Source organism: Solanum dulcamara, chromosome 4 (assembly GCF_947179165.1).
Source record: "Solanum dulcamara chromosome 4, daSolDulc1.2, whole genome shotgun sequence".
NCBI lineage: Eukaryota > Viridiplantae > Streptophyta > Magnoliopsida > Solanales > Solanaceae > Solanum > Solanum dulcamara.
The window spans coordinates 38,402,016-38,418,440 of NC_077240.1; the positions used below are offsets into that span (position 1 = coordinate 38,402,016).

General features: G+C 36.9%; 1 long non-coding RNA gene across 3 annotated transcripts in view; it reads right to left on the reverse strand.

The window, feature by feature from the left end:
• Window positions 1-512: 512 nt before the first annotated feature.
• The window catches only part of LOC129887337 (uncharacterized), a 31,836-nt gene continuing 15,923 nt past the window's right edge, over window positions 513-16,425 (reverse strand). For 2 of the 3 annotated variants that reach the window (XR_008766325.1, XR_008766326.1), the window contains one exon: window positions 513-1,010. This is a non-coding gene — a long non-coding RNA (uncharacterized LOC129887337). Of the gene's footprint in view, window positions 1,011-2,022; window positions 2,059-16,425 lie in introns of all 3 variants that reach the window. The other variant, XR_008766328.1, reaches the window with a different exon arrangement.

Sequence of the window (16,425 nt, forward strand, 5' to 3'; positions counted from 1 at the left end):
AGCTAAAAAATTTCCTTAAATGGTGTGTGTATTGAGCCTGACCTGACTAGAAATTGGGTTGGGCCGAATCCATTATTCAGCTTGACCTTTCTACCTTAAAACCTCTATATATTCTTATTCCTATTTCACATATAGACCTACAACCTATGGTTGGAAAACTATTTCAATTGTCTACAACTTTGTTTTTGAGAGTTTTCCCAAATTACCAACTTTTAAAGGTGTTATGACCTCCCGAAGTCAGATCACCTGAAAACGTAACTTAAAAATATATTTTTTTGGATGGCTTCCACTTTGATTACAAACAAGTCGTGCCATTTTAAAATTTGAAATTATGTCCATTAGCTCACGAATAGTCCAATGTGTAAAAATACAGAATATAACATAAAGTACGAGCTTGATTGGATAATCAAAGACACATATCATATATATGATAATATTCAACTAATTTTAAAAGAAAAAGATGAAAATTAACAACCTAACAATTGTTTATCAGTAACACAATAATGCAATTCAATTATTAACAACTACTCCTAGAAATATTCAATACAAACCATAGAGTTGAAGAAAGAATTAAAGATGAATACAATTTAAGCTCTCAATCTTTACTCTAATGGTATTGGTTGTGGAAGTTTTCTCTTAAAGCTATGTCCAAGGTCAGAATTATCGAAGCATTCTCTCCAAAATGGTTGTGAATGAGTGTATTATTAAATTTGGGATCAAATTGTGAATTTTCAAAATTGCCTTGAACGCCCGACACTTTTCTCTTTGCATTCGCGACAGTTTGAGCACGGTGTGAGGTCACCGTTGATCAAGATTTCGCGATCGCAACCTTTTGCCACACAATTGGGATAATCTATTAACATGTTGATCATAATCGTGACAAGTTAACCATGTCGTCATGATGAATAGTCTACTGCCAGTTCTATATTTTTCAGTTTTAGTCTCCATTTTGCCTTGTTTTCACTTGGTTTCTTCTCTTATCTGCCCGATCAACTCTATATCTCATTATCCTGCAAAACATTAAGAAAACCACATCAAATGAACCAATTCTCAAATAAACAAAACAAAAACATAAGCTTAAAGATAAGAAAAGTTGGTAAAGACACCCATTTAGCAACACCCCCAAACTTAAATCATTGATTGTCCTCGAGCAATTTCAAAGCACAAAGAACCTTTTCCTTTCAAGGACACATCGTCCCAATTGTTTCAAATTCACAACCATCACTTAAGCACAAAGAACATGACTTCAGTTGGTACTAACAAATAGTCATCACATGCAAAACTTAATTAAAAACTCCCCTAATTATCACAACACACCTTTAAGAATCATAAATAATCAAGTAACAACAACTTATTCTCAAGAAATGACTCAAGTCCACTAGTTCCTTCACATGCTCATTTGCCTCATTGAGGAATTTTCAAAATCCCCACTTTCCTAATTCACATGTCCTTATAAGAAAGAATTTACTAAAATCACTCACAAATATATCAACAAGACACGGGACAAAACTACAAGCACTCACACTCACAAAGAACATCTAATAAACACAAGTACCACACCATAGGCTTGCCCTTATTTTAAATCATCGTTGACTCAAAAGCAATTGGTCAGGGATCAAAAAGGGCTTTTATCAAGATTGTAATGTAGGCTTATGTATGGTTAGGATAACATTTTGAGTAATCGTGACTGCACTTGTCACGATTCAAAAGCCGAGGTCATGATGACACATACCCCAAACTCAACCTGGTGTGTAAGCCTATTTTTCTAACTCAAGATATATCTTAGATATTGCGGAAAAAGAATATCTAATCACATATAAGTCTCCTAGAGTAGAAACAGGCCATAAACAAAAGAAATACGAGATACGACAAAAAAGTTCCCAAAACTTAGTATCATAAACATAAAGAGTATCTACTAAAACTTAGAGTTTTAAATACATTACAAGTCTTTGAAAATTGAAAATAAAGACTGAAAGAGATAAATAGAGTCCAATGATGATCCGTAAGGCAAGATATCACCACGGCTCTAAATGGACACAATCCGCTAGATCTGCTCAGCTGCCATGAGTAACACCCTTAATAAGATTTGCATCAAACGAACACATAAGTAGGGGGTGAGTACAATCCACATGTACTCAATATATATGATCGGCTGACTGAGTATAAGATAGATAATTAGAACTTTCAAAAATAAATTATGGAATGCTTCCACCTGCACATTGAAAGGTCCTGTTCTGGCTTTAGTGCCTCCAATTTATATAAGAACGGCGCGAGTAAAGTAAACAGGTAAAACTACACAAAAATACTCATAATAGTTGGCAAGATTCACTATAATAGAGATGCCAATGTAATGCAATACAATGATAAAATGATGTAGTGGAATCAAGGCTATCGCACAACCTGTCGAATACACCTCAATGAGTCTTTAGCTCTCAAGACTAGGACCCATGGTGATGCGCAATCCATATACAAAATCTCATGATCTAAATATCTTGTCAACTTGCCACTTAGCTTGTGGTTAAGGATATATATAAGGTGTCTCATTTCTTTCTCAAAATAAGTACTTCCACATTTCTCAACTTCCCGTGAACAATGATATGATGAATGATGATGAATGCATCATAAAACATATAAAAGAGAGGCATAATCAACTTAGTAGATGCACACTAAGGGCTCAATTTCTCAAATCTCATTAAATCATGATATATGCTATCACATGGCAAAAATAGTTGAAGAAATTATTTGAAACATGCATTTACCTTTAGAAAAATGTTCATTTCATGTTAAAGAGTAATAAAACTCATTTCAAGCCCCTTTCTCGGGTATTTTACATCAACACATAAGAATAATCAGCTCAAATCCCTTCTCACAGGCAATCTCATGAATCATATGCTATCAAAGCAAATAATAATATCACATACACCCCCACATGGGCTAATCATAGGAAATAAAACTCTATACAGGCAAAACACAATAAATAATCCCCCACAACGGTAAAATAGTACAATTCAAAATTTACAACACCTCAATCATCTGGTAAGATCCCATCCTATAGCCTAATTTAAAAGAACGATTAACTATCCAATCTAGTCTAAAAGAAGAATAAGCCGAACCTACCTCGAAGGCTGAAAACTTCACCCAAACAACTTTACCGAAACTTTATCCTCAAACAACGACTCTGAAATTATCCCTAACTATCAAGAATGAAAAGTAATCATCAAAAGGGTTCTAATGATACCCATATTTCTTAGTTAGGAATTGGGGTTAAAATCATCTTAAAATCTCTTTGAAATCAAAGCGGTCAAAAATCAAAATTTTATTTAAAAATCATGTTCTACAAGTAATAAAGAATTCATGGCTGAAAAAACCATTAAAAAAGTATGAATCGAGTCTAAAATCAAAGAATCATAAATTTTCTAATTTGGTGGAAAAACCTCAAAACCCACATTGAAATCTTGATTTTAAAGGAGTTTTAGAAGATGAAATTTGAAGAAAACAAATAACGATTGATAGAGGAACTTACCCAAATGAGATTCCCTAAGAAATTTCTCAAAAATTCCTTTTTCTCAAGCTCCCCAAATGTGTGAAAATAAGAAAAAGGGGAAGAAATTCCAACCTAGACATTGTATAAGCAATTTTTACTTATCGCGATCGCGACCACTAACCTCTGCAATTGCGGAGTACATGCAGAATGCTTATCACGAATGCGGGCTCACAACCGCGAACGTGAAGCACTCTAGACCAATCCATCATGAACGAGAAACATAAGGCCGAGAATGTGAAATACTAATAAGGTGATTTTTTGTGAACACAGGCCTGATTGTCGCGATAGCAAAGAGGAAGTGGCATGCACCAACAACCAGAAAAATCCTAAACTCAAAGTCTTTCAGTCTGATAAAACTAAACTCGATATGCTACCTCACTAAAATCAACATTAAGGACTCAATGGAATTGTTATATTTCTGAAAAAAGATTGTGATGATCAAAATACCCTCTCAGACCTCTCTGTAGGACTAAACTTCCATCTTCTAGTCCAAACACCCAAAATACAACCTATGGTCTAGGGGCCCTAATCAACTATCCTACTAGACGAAACTCAACGTTTTAGATGCAACAGAACTGATAGAATCACAATTTGATGCTCAGATCTCATAATGTTGACCAAAGTCAACTATTTCAATATAACTCAACTCAAAAGGCTCAAAATCACCAAAATCTCACCCAATCAAATGAAGACCACTCTAACCATTCTCAAAACATATAATAAGCTTGAAAACGCTAATGGGAAGGAAAAATGGTCATTTCATGCACAAAAATAATTTTTCATAAAGTGGGATATTACACTATCCACTATTAAAACGCGCATTCATCCTCAACGGAAAAGCAAAGTAAAGTACTTGATGAAGTGAAAATCTTGGGGTATTTACTAAGAATATTGGACTCAACCTCCCACATAGCCTTTTTAACTGACTGGTACCTTCACTACATTTTCATTGAATCAATATGCTTGGATCTCAACTGTCTAGTCTGCCTATCCAAGATAGCGATAGGCTCCTCCTTAAAGGAAAAATCCTGATCCAAAGATCGAGTCCCATTGAATTACATAGGAGTCATCATAAAGTTATTGCTTAAGAAGCAAAAAATAAAACACTGGATGAACCACCTAAAGGTTTGGAGGTAAAGTGAACCTGTAGGCTACCTCTCCATACTTCTCCAAAATCTCAAAAGGACTAATAAACGTTGGACTGAGCTTACCTTTCTTACCAAAACTCATCACACCCTTAGTGGATGACACTTTATGCAAAATCCTCTCACCAACATCAAAGGACACATCACAAACACGTCTATCAGCATAACTCTTTTGCCTACTCTAGGCTGTCACCAAATGCTGTTGAATCAATCTCACTCTATCCATAGAATCTCTCAACATATTTGTACCCCAAGGTCATACCTCAAATGAATCAAACCATCCAAAGGGAGATCTACACCTTCTCCCATACAAGCCTCAAATGGTGTCATTTGAAGGCTGGAATGATAACTATTATTATAGGCAAACTCCGCAAGGGGTAAGAATTGGTCCCAATGACCACCAAAGTCCATAACACAAGCACGAAACATATCCTCAAGAACTTGAATGGTCTGCGTAGAATGACCACTAGTCCGAGAAAGAAAAATGGTACTCAACTAAAGCTAGGTACCCATCTTCTCCTGGATGGAATTCCAAAAAAAGGGCAGCCCGGTGCACTAAAGCTCCCACTATGTGCAGGGTCTGGGGAAGGGCTTGACCACAAGGGTATATTGTACGCAACCTTACTTTGCATTTATGCCAGAGGCTGTTTTCAAGGTTTGAACCCGTGACCTCCTGGTCACATGGCAACAACTTTACTAGTTACTCTAAAAATGTAAGGCAAATTGCGTACCTCTATCAGACACAATAAAGATAGGTTCACCATACAACTGAATAATCTCATGGATGTAGATCCTATCTAACTGCTCCTCATTGTAGCTAGTATTCACCATAATGAAATGACTCAATTTGGTCAAATGATTCACAATCACCCAAATAAGCAAAATAATACTTACCCAAAATCAAAGGTAATCCAGCCACAAAGTTCATAGTGATGCACTTGATCTTGAGTGCATTTATCCATCCAATAGCCAAAATAACCCATGTTCATAGTTGAGTTTGAGAACGAATTCCTATAGTTTAGCTCATTTTTAGAATATTTTTGTGTTATTATAGCTAACCAACATGATTAGACACTTTCCGGGCTTCATGAAGAAAAATAGACCTTTAAAAGATTCTCTGAATGAAAGTGGAGCTTGAGAATGAAGTTGGGAACAAAAGTAAAGAAAATACACTGCAAAGGACTGCCTCCGCATAGCATACTTAGGTTTAGAGAATTAATTCATGGACTTGGATTTAATGTTGACTTGGATTTAATGTTGGAGAGACAGTTGAACCCGCAATAGGTCCATATCGCACACCTGGTTGATGATAGAAGGAAATTCACTGAATAAGGAAAATACAAAATTACATAGCGCAAGAACTAATCCGCATCACGGACTTCAGTGCAATTATTAAAACTTTGCATTTTCGAGGGGAGAACTTCTCTAAGGTTATATTTCTTCTTCTCTTTCATTTTGAATTAAGTTTGTATGCCATTAATTGTTTATTTGATTGTTTTCAAAACTTTGAGTGGCTAAATTCCCTTGTTCTAGGGTTGTGGCCACAAGATGAAGTTTTTAATATGATTTGCTTTGGTTAAAAAATGATGTCTTTCATATGATTACTACTATATTCTCATTTTTACTATTTTATTGCCTAATGAAGATTAGAATAAGTTCGTTGTCTAGCCAAAACTCGAGAGACAAAAAAGAGATAGAACACTAGAATATAGGGAGCATGTTTGTTCTAACATTGCCTAGGATAATTCGTGTATAGGATGCCCGTGACACATACCTATACACCATGCTTGGTTACTAGACATGATGATAGGATTAATGCATCATTGGTGGTTCATATTTATCACCACTCAATGTTGTAGTTAGGCAATCAACAAAGGTAGGCAATTAGAGGTCCAGAGACCATGATTGTAAAATCAACCCTGTAAATCAGTGAAAAACCTATTAGATGCCAAAGTAAAGTATGTTAGACCTGAAATCTATAAAGGCTACAACCCTGAAATTCTTCATTAACTTGATTAAACCTCATTAAAATTTTTGAGTCATTTTTATGGTGATTTTAATAGATTAGTTTTAGATATAATTAAACTCAACTCTTTGCAACACACACGAATAATCTAGTTCATTGAAAATCTAGCAAAAGCCTAATCTAAGTGCTTTGGGTTCGAGTATCCAGTTCTTAAAAGAACCACTATATTACCCTTGAGACTGTGTGCACTTGCATGTGCTTTCATAGCAATAGGTTTTTGGCACCGTTGCCGGGGAATTTAAATTTGGCAATGTGCTTTCGCAGCAATAGGCTTTTGGCGCCGTTGTTGGGGACTTTAATTTTGGCATATATTTATTTTTGAATTTTCTTAGTTATCCATGTTAGTGTTAACAACTTGATCTTAGCTGTGATTTCTTGCAGGTATCTTTAAATAGGCACACTGGAAAGAAGTGGGAATATTATAGAGCCGCTAGCTGAATCTGAGAGATTCTTACATCAACAAAGGAGGAGAGAAGCTTCTCAATACCCGGTACCACAAGTCAATCTGGAGAATAATCACGAAGGACCCGTAGAGGTACCTGCAAATCTGGAAGCTAGAACAGTTCATGATGTGGCAGTCCTACTTACAGCGAATGTTACTTCAAGCATTCAAAAACTGCCAGCTAGAGGTAGATTTGAATTGAAGTAGAATATGGTACACTTTTGCACACTAGTAGGTAGTTTACTGGTTTGCCTCATGAAGATCCCCAAGTACACATCCAGAACTTCTTAGAGATCAGCGACACTTACACGCCTACTGGGTATCTCCTGATTATATGGGGTTGACATTATTTCCCTTTTCTTTGTTGGGGGAAGCCAATAAATGGTTGAAGTCAGAACCACCAAACTCAATTACTTCATGGAATAATTTGGCTCACAGGTTTTTAATCAGGTTCTTTCCTTCAGAGAAGACAGTAAAGTTAAGAGCTGAAATCTTGAGCTTTAAACAAAAATCTAGAGAGAATTTGTTTCAAGCTTGGGACAAGTTTAAATCTTTACTCATTAATTTTCCTCACCATCATGAAGCTAACGAGGTGTTGGTCCATACCTTAATTGAATGGTTAGAACCCAACACCAAAATTCTTCTTGACTTTACTGCAGGTGGATAGGCATTGGAGAAAATGAATAATGAGCTCTATTTTTTTATTAAACGCATATCTTAGGGAAATCATGAGTGGAATGGAGGGAACTCTAGACCTGTAGTCTAAAAATAGGCAGGTATGATTGAAGTTGATGCTATGACAGCCTTAACAACACAAATTGAAGTAATGCAAAACATGATATCTACACACTTCAACAACTTGGCATTGGGGCAACAATAGGCTCTAGTAAATATGGTTCAACAACAATAAATATAGTGCGAAGTGTGTGGCAGTAGTGAACATATGTCAGAATACTATGGTGCAAATTCGAAATAGGTCAATTTTGTAGGGAACACACAAAAGGATGGAGGCCAAGAGAATTATGGCAACATTTATAATCCTAGTTGGAGGAACCACCCGAACTTCTTTCTTTTAATTATCCACCCAAACTTCTCTTGTAGTGGAAACTAACAAAATCAGCACCAAGTACAAGATCAATATAGACAGCAGGAAGGTGGACAACACTATAATCAATAAGGCCTGAGTAGACAACAAACAAGCAGTTCGGGGAATAAAAGTGTGGAAGACATGCTTAAGAAACTTATGGATAACTAAGCTATGATTATTGCTGATATTCGTCAATACTAGATCACAACTCATAATTTAGAGAAGCAAGTTGTACAGTTAGCTAGTGTTCAAAACTCTCACCTGCAGGGTGGTTTACTAGGTAACACTAATTCAAACCCCAAGCAGGTAAATGTTGTGAGTACCTGAAGTTGACTCCCATTAGCTGATTTGTCCCCACAAAGTAAAGTCAATGAAGGTAAAGGTAAAGAAACAGATGTTGAAGCTAGTGGGCCTATCTTACCTAGGGAAGATCAAGAACCAAAGACAAAATCAACTGTCCCATCCCCACAAAAATTCAAAAAGAAGGAGGAGGAGTGTTTTGTAAAATTCATAGATATGTTAAAACAGGTACAAATTAACTTGCCTTTAATTGATGTATTGTAGGGCATCCAAAATATGCCAAGTATGTCAAAGACATAATGGCCAACAAGAGCAAGTTGGCAGAATTGGAGATGGTAGCACTCACTGAAAAGTGTAGTTCAAGAATTTTGAATAAAGTAAAGCCCCGACTAAGTAGAAGGATCCAGGCAGTTTCACAGTACAGGTAACCATTGGTAAGTGCAACAATGCAAGAGGTCTCTGTGATCTAGGTGCAAGTATAAACTTGATGCATAGATCTTTGCTTAAGAAATTAGGATTAGGAGAAACTAAACCAACTACTATTTTGTTACAATTAGCTAATCGTTCTGTAGCTAGATTAGATGGTATTATTGAGGATGTGTTAGTTTAAGTGGGACCCCTCATTTTCCTTGTTGATTTTGTTGTATTAGCTTTTGAGCCTGATCTTAAGGTCCTTTTCATCTTGGGACCCCCATTTCTAGCAACAGGGGGTACAATGATTGATGTAGCTGTAGGTAGATTAACTATGAGGGAACATGACAAATTAGAGGTGTTTGATGTACATCAGGCACTAAAATTGCCTGTGGTTTATGAAGATTATCTGCTGTAACTGTCATTGATGAGAAAATGGCAACTCAGTGTGTATTAGCAAAGGACCCCTTAGAGAGAGTATTGGTGGGTCAAGATAGTAAGGGTGACATGGAAGCCAAGGAGCTAGCTAGCGTGCTAGACATTCCAAATAAGTATGTGAAAGAAGAATGTGGAGTTCCTAGACAGAGAATTGGGCCCTTCACCTAAGACATCTTTAGAAGAAGCTCCTAACTTGGAGTTGAAACCACTTCCATCCCATCTCAGGTATGCTTTTATTGGTGCAAATGATACTTTACCTATAAGTCTTTCATCGTCTATGTCTGATGTGCAGGTCACAGAAGCCCTCAAAGTGTTAAAAAGCCACAAAAAACACAATCTGATGGCAGATGGATGATCTCCATGGTATTAGCCTAGTTTTGTGCATGCATAAAATCTTTATGGAAGAAGGAAACAAGGTAAGTGCACAACCATAACACAGGTTAAACCCTGTCATGAAAGAAGTAGTGAAAAAGGAGATAATCAAATGGCTAGATTTAGGCATTATACACCCAATCTCAGACCCTTAGTGGATAAGCTCAGTCCAGTGTATGCCAAGGAAAGGGGAAATAACTATGGTAACTAATGAAAAAAATGAGTTAATCCCCACTAGAATAGTAACTGAATGACGCATATGCATGGACTATATAAAGTTGAATGAAGCCACGAGGAAAGATCACTACCTAGTGCCATTCATTGATCAAATGCTAGATAGATTGGCAGGACATGAGTACTATTGCTTCCTGGATGGGTACTCAGGCTATAACCAGATCACCATTGCACTGGAGGACCAGGAAAAGTCTACTTTCACATGCCCTTATGAGATATAAGCATTTAAAGTATGCCATTTGGGCTATGTAATGCTTCTGCCACCTTCCAGAGATGCATGATGGATATCTTCCATGATATGATGGAAGATTTTGTGGAAATATTTATGGATTAATTCTCAGTCTTTGGGGAGTCTTTTGATCTTTGTTTACAAAATTTTGATAAAGTGTTGGCAAGATGCGAGGAAATAAATTTTGTCATAAACTAGGAGAAATGCCATTTCCTGGTTAAGGAGGAGATTATGTTAGGTCATAAAGTAACCAAAGAGAGACTACAGGTAGATAAAGCCAAAATCAAAGTGACCAAGAAGCTACTACCTCCAATCTCAGTTAAGGTGTTCGCAGTTTCCTAGGACACGCGGGGTTCTATTGACAGTTCAACAAAGATTTTTCAAAGATTGCTAGACCAATGTGCAACTTGCTAGAGATAGAGGTAAAATTTATGTTTGATGATAATTGTTTGTAGGCATGTGACTCCTAAAGAAGAGGCTGATTGAAGCCCCAATCCTGATATCTCTTGACTGAGAGTATCCATTTGAGCTGATGTGTGATGCTAGTGATTTGAAAGTGGTAAGTTGCTTTCTCAAAGAAGCACATCTTCACAAGGTTCGACATTCCAAGATCCATCATTAGTGATGGAGGTAAGCATTTCATTAATCAAACTATCAAGTATTTTTTAGCTAAGTTTGGTGTCAGGCACAAGGTGGCCATAGCATATCAGCCCCAGAAAAGTGGGTAGGTCAAAGTATCTAATCACGAGTTTAAATAAATTCTCCAAAAGACTGTGATGCTACTAGGAAAGACTGGGACATTAAGCTAGATGAGCGCTTTGGGCCTACCAGACTGTGTACAAGACACCTATTGGAACTTCACCGTACCATATGGTGTTTGGAAAAGCATGTCACCTACCGGTGTAGTTAGAGCACCAAGCTTATTGGGCCATTAAAAATCTAAACTTATACCCGGAGCTGGCCGGCAGGAAGTGCATGGATCAGCTTCACGAACTGGAAGAATTTAGGCTCCATGCCTATAAGAACGCTAAACTATATAAGGAGAAGACAAAGAGATGGAATGATAAGTACATCGTCGCTCAAACATTTGTGGAAGGATAGAAGGTACTTCTCTTTAACTCCCATTTGCATCTCTTTCCAGGTAAGCTCTAATCTAAGTGGAGTGGGCCCTTTGAGGTGGTGTGAATATCATCACATGAAGCCGTGAAATTATTGGATCATACCAAATCATCCACATTTGTGGTGAATGGATGACGAGTAAAGTACTATTTTGGACAAGATGTGGATCATGAAGAGTAAGAGATAGAACTTGAAAATGAGTAGAGCAAGAGCTTAGTTGGATAGTTGGATGTGTAAATTTTATTTTAAAGAATTGTCTCTATTTTATTTTATTTTGTTTTCTTGTAAAATTCAGGCTAGTAAAATTTGTACATGAAAAATAAAATAGAAAAAAAATAAGACGAAGGATTTCTGAATAGGGGAGTACGCGTCGTGGACCCACTCGTACCATGCACATATTTGGCCAGGTATGTTTTCTAAATCTGAGTTCAAATTTTTGGTCCAAGTAAAGTACGTCGCGTACCTAGAAAAATTATGGCTTAAATTGATTTTTTTAAAATTGGGTGCATGAAACAGTTGAGTCTGCGATGCCTTCCAGTGCTAACTTTGAGTAGTTTTTGGGAGGTTTTCATTAAAAATATGGGTTGTACCCTTTATTAATAAAATTACCTGACCCCTTACCCTTTTAAATCCCTAATCCGTCCCTTAAACCCTATTCCCTTACCACTTTTCACGCAAAAACCCCCCAATATCCAATTCTCTCTTTTTGTCTAATCAAATCCGTGATGCTCTTTGGGTTTCAAGAAAGCTTCTTTGTATTTCTCTTATCCAAATCACCAAGGTATATGTTCTTGAACTATTCTTTGATGTGGGTTGATATATTTGTAGGATTACACTCATGTGCTTTGCGTTTTGTCATTAAATCATTGATTCTTGGCTTGTTTTTGGATTTTAATTATTGTGGGTAGGGAGAATGTGATATGAACTTAATTTTCGTGGAAAATGTTTATGGGGTAAAGTTCTTGAACTAAAATACTAGGTGGAAAACCATGAGGAATGGATGAGTTTGTGAATGTGTTGTGAATTCTTGAGTAACATGCATGTCAAATTGTGATACGTTGTGGTAGTTAGCTTATATTGCAAAAATCTTGGGTTGAAGGTATGTTTGAAATTTGAGGGATTGAGTGGGGTTGTACATTTTTGAATAGTCATGCGAATTCTTGAGTGGCATACTACCTAATTTAGGGACTCTTGGAACGTGAAGTAGAATTAGGCCTTGAACTTAGTAATGTGGAATGCATACCCTAATCTATTGAGTTTATTCTGACAGTTTAGGAATGCGTGTATGTCTAACTTGAGTACCTTCATGTGACATGCATTCTACGATAAAGTTTAAGTATGGGGTAGTTGTTTGGAGTTATAGGCCTTGTGTTTTAAGGCCAAATTTGAGGTTGCTTATATGTTTGTTTTGGGTTAAGTGTAGGCAATCATGTCATCCAACCATCGACACAGAAAGGAACCAGCCACAAGTATCTATAAAAGGGAAAGAGGAGTGCCTTCCATTCCACCTGCCCCTACTGTTCCACGGGGTCATAATTGTCGATTTAGCCTGAAAATAGTTCATCAAGAGGGCAAGAATTGGTATAAAAAACATGCAGAGTCCCAATACTTTCTCGAAAATGCCTATTGATGATGAAAACTTAGAAAAGGAGTTCCTGCAAATCATTCGGAGGCTCATGGATCTCAATACGAGCTTCATGTTTGCAGACCCACAGCCATGTAACCTACACATGGTAAGGGAGTTATACGCGAACTTCCTACCAGACGCTCGCACCTATTATGTCACTATGCGGGGAGTTTATGTCACTTTATTTCTGATGGTGCTCAACGAACTATTGGAAACTCCAGAGATTCCTTCTATTGTTTTAACAGATACGTCCTCCACAACAGGACATATGTTATACTTTATGTGGGCCCAGATCAATGGCTAAATGGGTTCGTCATGGCCATAGAGGTTTTCGCCTCTCCTTTCCATATGCTCATATAAACAGAGAAGATCGTGTCTAGGTGAAGATTGTTATGCACAATCTTATCCCTGGTCTACTACACTGAGGTCATGCGGGATAGAGTTTGCTTGGTTTACCCCCTTATGAAGGGAATGGAAATAAATCTAGCGCTGTGATAAAGTCCACTATTAGGAAGTCCAGAGTGCACAGGGGCAAGGGCTCTACCTTTGGAGGCTTGATCACGCAGCTGTGCCGCAGAGTAGGGGTACCTGAGGAACCCCTTGATTATATGGTTCCTCTTACAGCGGATCCCTATTACATCAGCAAGACTAAGGGTCCAGATACTATTTATGGGCCTAGTCTTACTTCTAATGAGAGGGCCAAGTGTGATGAGATGATCGCAACGCAGATAGTTGGGTTGGAAATACTTCGGTACCAAATGAGATGTCACCCATCTACCAAAGCTGAACTATGAGAGGTGGAGAATCGATACCCTCTAAATGAGCATGCTAAAGCTGTACTTGGCATAGGTCCAAATTTCTATGAGCCAACGTATGATGATTTCTCCATTGATGAGGTTAATAGGTGGGCCGATTTTGATGTCTAGTCTTATTTTAAGGGAGAGGATTTTCCACCCTTGGCTATTGAGGATTTGACCAATGCTGGAGAGATACACAAGTAGACAGGGAAGTCTCCTACCTAACTTGTTATGTTTCTTCTATTTTGTGACACTAGGACAGCAAAATTTTAAGTGTGGGGTGAGGGATGCATGCACGGTTACTTCATAAAGAATTCTATCTTATTTTATTTTTTACTATTTGAGTTGTTTTGGTTGAATTATAGTTTGTTTTGGGTTTCACGACGTTTGTTTTTGGTTCTTTTACCGTGGATAGTCCCTTTCAACCGTACAAAAAATATTTTCTATCTTTAGAGTGTCTTAGAAAGTAAGTAGGAGTCATAGTGGGTTACGTGTCCAATGATGGATAGATGACGACCTTCTTAAGGGTATTTGTCGTCATTTTTGTAATATGTATGTAAAGTGTTTTGCTAGACCACATGATTGCATAGGTAGTTAATGAATGAGTTGAAAAGCATGTAATCCATGGCACTGACTAAATTGTGATACCTATAACTCTTTTGTTAGACTTTGAGTATGTGAGCTTAATTTTGAATTCGTATGAATGTGGATTGAAATCTCTAAAGAATTGTCGTTCTTAAATTGAGCATGTGCAATGTGTGTAAGGTTGCTTGTGTAATCCCTGTTTCTCTTAACTGCTAGAACTTGACCAGTGTTTTTGTGTAGGGAAAATATAGGAAGTTTAGAGTTTACGAAAAGAATCTAGGTATTTCTTTGGTAGCCTCATTTTAAAAATCACTTGTGATAACCACCGTGATGCAAAGCCATAGTTAGCCCTTTTGAGCCTTTGACTAGTTTTTTTGGTAGCCTTGTTTGAAGCCTATTCTCATTTTTTCTTAGATCATAATTTTGATCCAAAAAACCCAAGCGCTTTAGGAAATAATAAGTGAAGAAATGGGGGATCACAATCTGGTACCACTAAAAATACATAGCCATTGGTTCATGAGAGATGAGCTCTTGTGGTTAGGGAGTGAAAAATGTGTAGAAATAAAGAAAACCATGGTATGGTCGAAAAAAAATTCCCTAATGCAAGTAGTAATTGCTTAAAAAGAACGAGGCAAACTTCAAAAGAAAGAAGTGGTACGAATGAGGTTGTCAAGAATTTGTTTAAAATGAAAAAATGTGGTGTACTAAAGCACTTGGGAACTTAGTCACTATTGATATCCAAAATAGTACCTGCCTATCGCCTAGCATACATTACAACCTGAAAAAGTCCTAAGTAATCCTTAATTCTTAACTACCTTAAATGAGCTGCATATTACACTAAGGGCAAGCCTATGATTTATTTGGAGTAATTTGTGATTTCGTTTGAGAGAGTGAGTGAATTTTTCTTAATACCTATTGTTATTGGCATAGAATACAACTGTGAGAGTACGTGTGAAATTCTTTTTTGGTGAGGGAACATGTTTAGCAAAAGAGTGGTAATTCTGCATGAGTTTTGACTTAGCAATTCATGTAATTTGCTTCAAGCGTGGGGGTCATATTGGAATTGGGACCAAAAAGAAACTTGGGCATTTATTACTTGGATTGTATTTGTAATTTATTTACATACTCGAACAATTACAGAGTCAACTCTTGAGGTTGGGTTGTTTTGGGCTATTCAATCACTTGAATAAAGTTAAATATGCTGTCTAAAGTTAACTATTTGTGCAATCACTGTGGTTTGTAGGACTGATTTATATACATTGTGTTTGGTATTGCATGCATAGGTCTAGGAGTTTGTTTGAGGGAGAATAAAACTAAGTGTGGGGTGGTGATCTTGGGTGCATTTATGTGTCCAACAGCCAAAATAACCCATGTTCATAGTAGAGTTTGAGAACGAATTCCTATAGTTTAGCTCATTTTTAGAATATTTGTATGTTATTATAGCTATCCAACACGATTAGACACTTTTAGGGATTAATGAAGAAAAATGGACCTTTAAAATATTCTCGGAATGAAAGTTGAGCTTGAGAATGAAGCTAGGAACAAAAATGAAGAAAATACACTACAAAGGACTGCCTCTGCATCGATCACTTAGCTTTAGGGAATTAATTTGTAGGCTTGGATTTAATGTTGGAGAGAAAGTTGAACCCATGCCAGGTCCGTGTCTGACCTGGCTGATGATAGAAGGAAATTCGCCGAAGAAGGAAAATGCAAAATTACACAATGCATGAACTAGTCCGCATTGCGGACTTCAGTGCAGTTATTAAAACTTCACATTTTTCAAGGCTATAAGTAGTACGCTTATATTTTTTATTCAACATTCACTTTTTATTTGGAGGTTTGACGAAGGAAGATGAGGGGAGAACTTCTCTAGGGTTATATTACTTCTTCTCTTTCATTTGGAATTATGTTTATATTCCATTAATTGTTTTCAAAACTATGAGTGGCTAAATCCCATTATTATAGGGTTGTAGCCACAAGATGAAGATTTTAATATGATTTGATTTGGTTTACAAATTGTGTCTTTCATACGATTACTCCTATATTCTTGTTTATACTATTTTAATGCC